The sequence below is a fragment of the Thrips palmi genome, unplaced genomic scaffold (genome assembly GCF_012932325.1).
Source record: "Thrips palmi isolate BJ-2018 unplaced genomic scaffold, TpBJ-2018v1 HiC_scaffold_1, whole genome shotgun sequence".
Classification (NCBI taxonomy): domain Eukaryota; kingdom Metazoa; phylum Arthropoda; class Insecta; order Thysanoptera; family Thripidae; genus Thrips; species Thrips palmi.
In genome coordinates this window covers 7,102,822-7,113,972 of record NW_023144620.1, presented here as the reverse complement: position 1 = coordinate 7,113,972, position 11,151 = coordinate 7,102,822, and the positions used below count along the sequence as shown (strand labels likewise).

Below are 11,151 nucleotides of genomic sequence, written 5' to 3'. Positions count from 1 at the left end.
TAGCCGCCCAAAGTCAGCAAAAACGGCTAGTTTGAGATATTCATTCACTTTTTGACCATTTTGCGAGGCCACTGCTCCCAAACTATCAGCGGTCAAAGCCTTCCCGACTCGGGGCATAAAAGAATAGGGTCTTAAGAATACTAAGGGCGTTGAGGGAGGCCTTTGACCGCAACTAAATTGGATGCAGTGGCCGCCCAAAGTCAGCAAAATTTGATTTCCGACACTTTGACAGCTTTCCGAGGTCAGCGCTCATATGACCCCCAATATTCCCCAATAACCGACGTAATCATAATCTATAGTCAGTGACATTCAAAATAATATAATAATCGAAAAAAATCACATGTAATCATGCTCTAAATATAGTCAGTGTACACGAAAATCTTGAGTTACCCCGTGGTCCCCGCTGGCTGAGTGCCGTGTATTGCAGGATGGAGCTCCCAATGTTTGCAGGCCGAATGCTGTTGCTGCCCGCCCAGGCTGTGGCGGGCGGGCGGACTGCCTCGGTTGCCTATTGCCTGTCGCGGCCGGCCCGGCCCGCCTGGACCGCATCCCCTGCAGCAGGGCGCAGGGCGCGGGGCGGCGCGCTGGGTGCCAGGGAAGGCCTGGCGGCTGCCTGGCTGCTGGGCGGCGTCGAGGGTGGGGGCCCCGCTTGCGCGGCCGGCCGCGAGGGGCGCCACCGTCGGCGGCCCCTGCCTGTGCCAGGCTGCCAGGCCAGGCTGTGCGGTGCCAGGACTGCCAGGCTCAGGCTGTGTCGCCCCGCTGGCCCGTCCTGTGCCGCACCGCGCACCGCCCGCAACGCGCCGCAACGCCACTCCGAGCAGTGAGCCGCGTCCCGCGTTCCGCGAGCCGAGTCGAGCCGAGCCGAGTCCAGCCGAGCCGAGTCCCGAGCCGAGCCGAGCGACCGGCGTTTGTGCCAGCGAGCCCCATCCCCATCCCCGCGCAGCCGATTCGAGCCGAGCCGCCCGCCCACCAGCCCGCCGAGCCGGGCTAGCCGTCAAGCCGGCGGCGGCGCGAGCCCCGGTTTTTTTTGGCGCGCTTTTTCCGCCCCGAGGACACCAGCACCTTCTTCGTGGGCACCGCCTTGGGCACGCCCAGGGAAGCACCCGGAGGCCCCGCAGGGGCGCCAAGTGTTTGTGTCTGTGTTGTGAGTGAAGTGAAAACCCGTGCAAGGATAACCTCAAGAACCTGGACTTCCTCCTGCTTCGTCCCGGGATCTCACTCAAGGTACAAGACCGACTGCGGCAAAAAACGCGGGGAACAGACTTCCAATCGCGGAGCTGTGTCGGAATACTTGTGACATTTACATATGGGATCCTAGTTGTCACGTCGCGAGTGCGTGCTGTGCCTGGCGAGGCTGTATGGAGTGTGTGCCGCTGCGTTGTGTAATGTGTATGTCCTGCGTGACTGATGGGTGGTGAGCGGTCTGGTCTTACGTGCCTTTCCTCAGTGGAGCGGCCACCGCGGCCACCGAGGCATCGATTCACTTTTGTTGCGATAATCGGAGAGTCTATTTTTATTGCGGACGTGGCGGAGAAATGGAAAATAGCGGACGAGCGGTGTCGCGGTGTCGCACACTGAGGAGGAAAGAATTGTCGCGCCAATTCTTGCGGTTGAGGCCTTTGGGGTGTCAATCGGCCGCAAATTGCCCCCTGTCACGTGAGCAGCCGGACAGCCCTCGCTGTCGTGACGGCGTTGGACCCCCCCCCCCCCTTTCCCACACACTTTTCCCCCTTGCAGTAAAACCGATTCCCTTTGAAAACGCGGGGAGCGGAAACGCCGGGCTACGTGATCATGCAAGCTGCACGTCATTATTTCGTTTCCACCAAAAAAAAAAAAAAAAAAAAAAAAACAGAGAGAGCGGAATAAAAAGTGCCGAAAAAAAAGGACCGGCACAAAATAACTGCGTTATTAGGTCCCAGAGCGAGTCCGTCACTCACACTCATTCCGAATGGCGCGGCCATCGCTGCCTCCATGTTGGGGAAGGATCGCGGAAAACGCAGCGACAACAACGACAGTGTCGGCGGTGTTGTTGTTGTTGTTTGGGCTGCGGTGGGAGGCAAGACCGAATGGTGATTACTGTAAGTAACCGCGTCTGCCGGCCCTGGGACAGGTCGGCCCGGCCACCTTGGACGAACGTGCGGCGAACCGACGACGCCAGTAGTTTGAGTGGAGAGAGAGAGAGAGAGAGAGAGAGAGAGAGAGAGAGAGAGAGAGAGAGAGAGAGAGAGAGAGAGAGAGAGAGAGAGAGAGAGAGAGAGAGAGACGGTGCACCGGGCGATAGGCCGGTGACACTGCCGTCAAGAGTTTGCAGTTTGACGTTCGTGGGACCGAAAAGCATCGCTTCAACTTTCTTGCCCCGAGTGATGACCCAATTATGGGACGACGCCGAGTCCCTTTCCCCCAAATGATTTCTTCCGTTCCGTTTCGTCGATGAAGCGGACCCTCCCCGGAAAATCCCCGCCACGTCATCACAAAAATAATCCCACCCACCAGAAATCAGGACCTGACCCCAACAAGCTCCCTGCTGCGCTGCCGGCGCTGGCGAACACAGCGAAAAAATTGGAAAAAATGGGAGGCAGGAGGAGGTGGGCATTTCATTTCCCGCCTCTGATTTCCTTGGCAATGAGGCGCTTAATCACTTCGGGCCTCTGCTGGGGGACTCCGGGGCGATACCAGGAGCAGTGGACCACCGGTGGAGGCGGTCAGAATCCCGGGCGCGTTTTGAGCTCCAGAGTCGCTAAACAGAACTCGAACAGAACGTGTGACCCCACCAATGGATTGCTCTCGGAACGAGGAATCCATTGGTGGGGTCACACGAGCGGTTCGAGGACCTTTTAGCGGCTCCGCCGCTCAAAACGTGCCTAGAGTTTCGGCCGCCCGCGCCGGCCTTTTGGCCCACTGTGATGATGGTGGTGGTGACGGTGGTGCCGGAGATGGGCGCCGCGAGGACCTGACGCGCCTTATCGCGAATGGAAGACCATCACGCCGGGCGCCACCGCCACCAGCCACGCCACCATGTGTATGTGTCGGCCGAGCGATTGGATTGGCGGCCCTCCAAGAAGAAGGGCCCCGAGAAGGCGGTGCACAGTCCGCAGGGCCGCAGGGCTTCGGGGCAGCTCCCGGTGGGGCGACGTCGCGTCGCGTCGCCTCAGCGAAGGTTCACTTTCGACTGGAAGGCCCCGCCCGCGCAGCGTGGATGGGTCGTTGACGTGGTTGACTCGGGCAGCCCTAGGCAGCTCGGGGACCGACGGGGACACACCGTCAGCAAGGGCGGAGTTTACGTGTCATCGGTTCTTGTCCTTAAACTCGCCACGGAAAATAAAATAAACGAAAGGATGAAAGGGCCCGCCTCTGTGAACGAAGGACTCCCCCACTGTCGAGTGCCGATGGATGGAGAGTCGGCCAACCAGTTTGGAGGTACTCGAGTGTTGTCTTCATTGATGACGAGGGTCAGGCGCCTTGACTCGGCATGTCCTTGTAGTGGCGCGTAATGTGCTTTTGAAGTGCCCCCCGCCGGGAGGCCCTACGAACGGAACGGACCCCGGGAACGCGTGTAACGCGTGCGGCACAGCCTCGCTGTTTTTCCCGCCTGTCTGGATCCCGAACAGCCACTTTGTCGGCCCGATGGATGTATCACTCTGATCGTCTTGATAGATCGGCCGGCGTGTTTGCCGCGAACATCATCCTCAGGGGCAGGCTCGCTTCATTACGACGCTGGAAGGATTGAATGCTTTCTGTTCGCGCGCCGCCAGCACCACGCGCGGTCCCGTGGCTGCCGTGCTCGGACTGCTTCATCACGTCGGCCGGCCGCCGCGCCGCACAGTGGGCCAGAAGACCGGCGCAGGCGGACAAAACTCTTGACGCGTTTTGAGCTCCAGAGTCGCTAAATGGGACTCGAACTAAACGTGTGACCCCATCAATGGATTCCTCGTTCGGAGATCAGTCCATTGGTGGGGTCACTTGTTCGGTTCGAGCCCTGTTTGGCGACCGAGGGGGCAAAAGCCTCGGGCGTTTTCGCCGCTCGCATGACTTTGGAAAAGAGCAATGAGCGCAGTTTTTAATTGATTTCCCTGGCTGATTTGCCTTTTTTCACGACGCGCCCCCAGGGTGAGGGCGTGATTGCGTGTGATTGTGTTCGGAAAGAAATGATTTCGGACTGATTTGGCCTGGTTTCGTGTGATTCTGCCTAATTTCGGTAGATTTTAGTGATTTTGGCTGATTTCGGATTGCTTGATTTCGCGTGATTCTCAATGATTCGCGTGTGATTTCGGAGGCCGTGTACACATGATTGCGCGAGTTTTTGCCCCCTCGTTGGCGACTCTGGAGCTGAAAACGCGCCAAGAGTTTTCAGCCGCCTGCGCCGAGCGTCTGGCCCACTGTGCGCCGCCGCGCCGCTGTCCACTCGGCCTAAGTGAGAGAGACAAGTGCAGCCCAGTTTGAGGATCCCTCGAGTTATGGGACCGTCGTCGCCGTCCCAAGCGGGCATTAGCAAAAAGTCAATTGATTTTCGATCTCGGCACGCAGTGTACCACACACAGGCAGGAAGGCGATACTGCGCGCGGCCGATGACCTGATGCTGGCCGTCCGTCTGCCTGCGGGTCTGGAGCCGCCCGGCCGTCCAGTAAGTGTGACAGAGATGGCCTGACCTCATGATTAAAGGCCTGACGTCACACCCTTCATGAGGGCCCGACAGCTGGGCGTGAGCACTTTATTAAGCGAAAAGGGTTACGAGGCTGCCGGCCACACATTTTAGGATGACACGAAACCCAGCCGGCGGATCCGCACACGGACGAAAATGAAAACGGAACGGATTTGGAAGCTGGGGAAAGCTTTGGGACAGAAGAGGGCACTGTGCTGCGCCTCGGCTGCGCCGCTGGCTGTGTGCAGTCTGGCGTTTGGTTTTGGACGTGTTTGTACACGCGTGCCGAACGAACGTGCATATGCACGTCAAGGGCACTCTCTTTAAGCGAATTCCTGCCGACGAGACGCGGCCGCGCCGCTCACGCCCTGGGCCGGGCCCTTCGGAGTCGTCTCTCTCGCACTCGTGGGGCGTCCCCCGTAGGTGCGAGAGAGACAGAGCGGCGAACGCGGCGAGCTGAATGAGTCTGCCGCTGGGCGGACCTGGCCTCCGGAAGTGGGGACTGTACGACCGAACGCCATCGGAACCATCGTTCCGTTGCGAGGTGACGCTGCCTGGGCGTTTCTTAGACCGGCCATGACTGCAAATAGTGCTGCGGTTTGGCGGACGAGTTTCGTAGTAGCGCCTTATTGGCAGTAAAAACGAAAATGCTGTACCCTGAAATAGTTACTCTGACTCATGTCAGAGCCGAGCTATTTCATTCTTTCATTGTTTTGCTTAGAGCCATAAGGCAGGATTATTTGGTCACTACTTATTTTCTCAATACTTTTACTAAGGCCACCGCACGATTTTTATCCGTCCCCTTTTAATCGACCACAGCGAGCTCTTAAGCAGCTGATTATTCCCTTGTTGTTAATTCGAGGGTGAAGACGTCGTGTCCCGGCGCCTTTCTGGGCAGGAATGGGGCTGCAATTACATCCCCGGCAATAACCCTCGTTCGGGCGCTCTTTTTGTGCAGCCGGCGATACTCCCACATTACTGCTTGGGCTGGCCGGGCTGGCCGGGCTGGCGGTCAAGTTGGCCGGGCTGGCCGGCTCACGCGACGCGTACTGTACGCTGGCCGGGCAACAGACTGGGAAACGCCTCGGACCAGCCTCGTGACGCTGAAAACAAACACGTCCACGATTTACGTAACGCGCCGTGAGTCTTTCCTCGTGGCTCTGCGCTCCTAGCCGCGGCGCGCTTGCGGGGCCTTTCATCTTTACCGCGTAAACGGCGCTGCTCTCTGATTGGCCCGCCCCGACGACAGGGTGCGGCTCCGGCTGGCGTAACTTGTCGCTGATTGGAATGAATAAAGGGAGAAAGAGAGCGGGGAGGAACACCTTCCCGGTAGGTTTTTCCCCTGTCCCTGTGGCGCCGCGCTCGGCCGTGCCGGCTTCGATACTGCCATAAAAAGCGCGCGCGGGTGTTATTGGAGCCAACAGGCGGTTGCAGGGCGGCGCGGCGTGCGCAATGATGCGGCTCGTTGCGAATCCGCGGCCGGGCCAGTTCGCTCTCCGTTACTCGGCCAAGAGATTTAAAGCGCGAATTAATCGAAAGCGATTCGGGAACAAAAAAAAAGGGGATGGGGGAGGCGCGGCGAGACGAGATGAGGCTGGCTAGGGCTGGCTAACTCCCGGCAAGTTTTATTTGCAATCTCCCGCTGCCATCCCCGCGCCCAACTCACAAAGCTCGGAAGACCTGCCGGAGTCATACCGGGGAGTAAAAAGCCTCCCCCGCGGTTCCCCCCGCCCCGCCGAAGATTAATGAAAAATGGTTGCGACCTTTGACTTTGCCGGCCGGACCGCGCGGCCTGGCCAACTCCATCGGAACTCGCGGAGGGACTTGGCTGCGGAAAGGATGCTGCCGCGCGAGCCGAAACGTGACGCTGCGACGCTCTGTCTCTCTCGCACCCATACGGGCCCCGCCGCGAGTGCGAGAGAGACGGAGCGACGTCGCGGAGGGAAGCGCGGCCGGACATTTTGCGCGCGAAAACGAGACGGCGCATTACGGCGACTCGCGCAAATTGCCGCAGATGTTGGGGAGAAATTACGTACATTAACGGCTTTCCCGGCGGGGCTGTGGCGCGGCCGCGGCGGCGGCGGGGAGGGCGACTCGAACAGATCACGAACAAACGCCATTTCGGGACCCCCCGCGGCGCTGGAGGCGCGCAGAGACGCGCTGCCCGCTGGAAAGGACCAAGGACGGCCGCAGGGAGAAAGCCCCTGAAATAGTGGCGGCGGAGTGCGCCAGTGTTGTACCTGATTTATTAATAGGCTTGTCTTGTGTCGCCACACTGTGAGGCTGCGACTGGCGTGCAGTGCGGCCAGCGGCCAGCCAGCAGCCAGCCAGCAGCCAGCCAGCCAGCCAGCCAGCAGCGGGAGTCTCGCTTGGCGACGCGCTGCACCGCGGTGGTCATACGGCTCTATGTCACGGCCGCGGGCGGACCCTGTGGGGGACCGAGTGGGGCCACACCGCCCCGCCCCGCCCCGCCCCGCCCCGCCCCGCCGCGGCCGGGCCCGTGGGGCGTGACGCTCTGAATGGCGGGCGTTCGGACCGTTTTAGACGACGTGTATTGGCATCGGCCTCGCGGCCCTCGCGCCGCTGATCGGTGCCGCGCACCTCTTGTATCGGCTTACACGACACGACACTCACACAGACAGGCTCACCCACACTCACACACACACACACACATTCCGTAAAGCCCGCGCCGAAATCAAGGCGAAATGTCATTTTCCCCGTTCCGCTGCACGTGTGTGTGTGTGTGTGTGTGTGTGTGTGTGTGTGTGTGTGTGTGTGTGTGTGTGTGTGTGTGTGTGTGTGTGTGTGTGTGTGTGTGTGTGTGTGTGTGCGGTCAGCGAGCGCTGGGTGCCGTGTGACGCGTGCGACGTCAGGTGCATTGTGCAAATGCAGGCGGGCTGACCTTGCTTGAGCACTAGTGCTGCTGCCGCCGCACCTCACTCCCCCTCACTCCCCCTCGCTCCGCCTCGTGGCTCTCGTCGTGGGACCGACCGGCCGACCGGCGTCTGGTGGAGTTGATTTTGCGCCGCTTCGACAAAAATTAAAAAAAAAAACAAAAAACTTTTGTATTAATAGACGAATGTCTGAACAAGCTCTGTTACTGCACTGACAACTCTTTTTGTGTGTGCCTTTCGTGTGGTTAGGCCCGATGGAGGAAGGAGCAACAAATAAAAACTGTAATGCGATTGAATGCAAATGTGGTCCATTACAGAGAACATGCATTATTTATGTTTTTTGATATCTTTTATTATGCGCGGCTGGGATGGCCTGAGGCCGGCGGCTTTGCAGCACAGCCAGTGTGCCGGCCGCCGCGCCGCCGCGCCGGTTCCCACATTTTCGTCCCGGAACTGAGCCGGCGCCGCGCGTGTCGCGCGGTGTGTTCCTTCGCGCCGCGCCGCACCGCCCCGCCGCGCCACGACACACATGTCCTTTTTATTTGAAAAATGTTAATGGAGCTATCGCGCTGCCGTCGGGCCGACGAGATAACAGCGGCCCACAGTCGCGGAGCACACCGCGGCGTACTGCGAGTAGCGAGCTCGCGACTGCAAATAGGCGACCCCGCGTCTGCAAATAGTCGCGCTGCGAATAGCGCGTACCTGCGAAGAACGGCGTGTCGCGGCCCTCGTAAAGCTGGGGACGCGGGGACACCTTAGCTCGGCGTGGCGGAGCGTGGCGTGCCGGGCCCCCCTCGCGGCGCGCAACTTTGTAATGAGGAAGGTAAAGTGACCCCGCGGCGGGCCGTTGGCGTGGCGTTGGTGCGGTGACCCGGCGCGGCCCGGCTCGGCCTGCCTGAGGTGAATATTGAACGTCTCGAATTGAAGGCCCATGAAATGGGTGCAAATAGGTGGCGCGTCGAGGGTAAAGAGACTATGAATACGCGACCGACCTGCCCGCAGCGCGCCGCGCCCAGGCCCACGCCCAGGCAAGGGTCTCGCGAGCCAAAAAAAGAGGGCAATCGCTGCACTGTGTGAAACTTTCAGTCGCATCGAAGAGAAAAAACTGACTTCTTCGATGCATTATGCAGGAAATCGGTCTGAAGTGTGTGTATCCGATTCGGATGGACTTTGTGCTGTTTCCAGTGTCGTGCTGGAATTAATGTAGCTGGCGGGATGCGCGGTAGTAAAACCGGCGGTCCGTGACTAACGAAGTGCCAACCCGCCCCTATTAGCAGTATCTCTGGAAGCTGACGAGGAACGCGAGCACATGGTGTGTAAAAATAGCTTCGTCACTTGTATCGACCTTGGGTAGTGAGTTCGGGGGAAATTGTTTGCAAACCGCGTACGTACTGGTCGAAACTCTTTTCCGCGCGGTAATTGGCCCAGCCTGGCCTCGTGGGTGATTCGTCCGTCGCTGTTGCACGTCGCACCTATTGGTGTGAATAAGACCACCACACGGTAAAAACGGTACCTGGTTTTCCCGGGAAGCCTATGGTGGAGACATAGGCGATTTCCTGGGAGTTCCTGAAAAAAAAAAAGAAAACAGGTACCGTTTTTACCGAACGCCCTAAGAAGTGCGAGAGACAGAGGCAGAAGAGCACTGTTGGTCCGCTTGCTAAATGCACCTCAGCGAGCGGGCCGGCGGCCAATCGGACGCGCGGTGACGACTTCGGCGTTGGACGGGACTCTGTGTTCCCGACATACCTGCGGCGCCCACGGCGGAGTCTGGCGCAACCGCGTTCTGAATTGGAGTGTCATGTTCTCATTAACGAGTGCCACCCGTCGGGCCGTCAACGCTGCAGCGCGGGTCGCGTCGTCTTTGGGACGTGGGGTGGGCGGGGCGGGGCGGGGCGGGGCGGGGCGGGGCGGGGCGCCCACGGGTCGTAAAAAGGAACCTAACCCCGGGAAGCGCCGCGCCGTGGCGCCGGAGCCGCGTCCAGGGTGGAGGCACCTGGTATAAGGTAGAGCGCAGTAAACAGAGTCGTTGTGTCGGCTGCAGGTGCCGATACACAGCGCGCCGTTCGATAGACCCACCCTCGCGGCCTGGCGCACATAAATACGGACTTTTGCGCTGGGCTTGTTTTGATTTCGATCATTGTTTTTATTTTTTGGTTTGTGCTCTCCTCCAGTTGGGTTGAGTTAGACGCTCCGCCGCCAGCGTCGAGTCAACTTCGGTCGAGGGTAAAATTGAACGACGGAGTTATTTTGAAAGGGTCGTAAAGAAAACGCGGCGTATCGACCCGCTTCGGCTGCAGTAATCCGAAAGTAATTTACTACACGCTCAAAAACGGACGCGCGTTCCCGATTCGGATCGAGATTATGTTTGCTGTGAAATATGATGCTTCACCGTGGACATTGGACGCGCATCGCGACGCGGCCAGATTCCGGCACAGTTTAAAAGGGAGAAGCAAATGAAAGAAATGAAAGCCGGGCAATTGCAATGTGGGCGGGGACAGCGGCTCGATGCGCGGTTGGCGTCCAGAGAGACCCCCGGAGGGGTGGGGGTGGGGGGGAGTAATCCAGTCAGCTAATGAGTTTGAAGAAGCGAACGAATTTATTTCGGGTCCACAAAAGCTCTCGGGGCACATGAAAGGCGTTGGCTGGTCCTCGCAAGGCATGCCCAGGCGGAGCGAAAAGGGGGTTGAACTCTTCACTTGGAGGTAGCGCGCTGGTGGGGACGGCCTGGCCCCGGCCGGGCCGAAGGGAAGCCAAAAGGTTGGCCGCGGTGGTGTCTGCTGCGGCGGCTCAGATGGTGGTTTCTCCCGAGTTTGGGCTTCATTAAATCAGGCTTTTCCCCCGTGCAGCTCAGGGGCAGGTGAGCCGTGGTGGCTGTGCCCCCCCCCCCTGCCCCCACATGCCGGTGCCTCTCCTCCACTCGGTGCGCCCGGCTGATCCCGGTCGAAGCCGGCTTTTAATGCGCGCCGCGCCGAGCAGCGCGAGCCGAAGGGGCGCAGGGCCACACACGAGAAAACAATTTGTCTTGAGACCCCGCCAGGCAGTCGTCGCGTCGAGGAGCCCTTATTACACGCGGAAGACAAAAGCGCGCTGTTCAGGCGTGCCGCGCGTACTTTGGGAGAAATCCCGTTTTTGTCTCGCCTGCCTGCCAGCCTGCCTGCGCCGCGTGCCTGGCCTAGACCCTCCCCTTTTCAAGTGCAAATGGCGTAAGCGCGGCTCGTGACACCGTGACCGCTCGCAAGTCGACCGTAATTGGCGAAATACTGTCACTCTGTGGGGAACAGTGCGGACCGGGGCGGGGCGGGGCGGCCCGGCCCGACCGGACCTCGGCGTGAATGGATGCCAGGAATCGATAGCTTGCCCAGCGGCCCGAATAAATGCGTGAAATCAACTTGTTTTTTTCTCTCCTTCGCTTTCCTCCTTTTTTCTTCTCGTTCAGTGGCCGCGCGCGCGAGCCGTGCCACTGAAAGCCGACTGGTCTGAAAGCGCTTGATTACTGACACCCATGAATGGCATTATTCGGATCTGGTTTGCGCTTCCGTCTCCAGTCAGTCGGTGCGGTGGTGGCCGCTCGGCCGTCTTGGCTTCGGCGGCGGCGTCGTCGTCGCCTCGCTATCGCCA

At 59.6% G+C, this 11,151-nt stretch overlaps 1 long non-coding RNA gene across 1 annotated transcript in view; it reads left to right on the top strand.

Moving 5' to 3' along the window:
* The first annotated feature begins 971 nt into the window (after positions 1–971).
* Positions 972–11,151, top strand: part of LOC117639805 — a 93,171-nt gene continuing 82,991 nt past the window's right edge. Inside the window, exon 1 of the long non-coding RNA XR_004587386.1 lies at positions 972–1,224. This is a non-coding gene — a long non-coding RNA (uncharacterized LOC117639805). The remainder of the gene's footprint in view (positions 1,225–11,151) is intronic.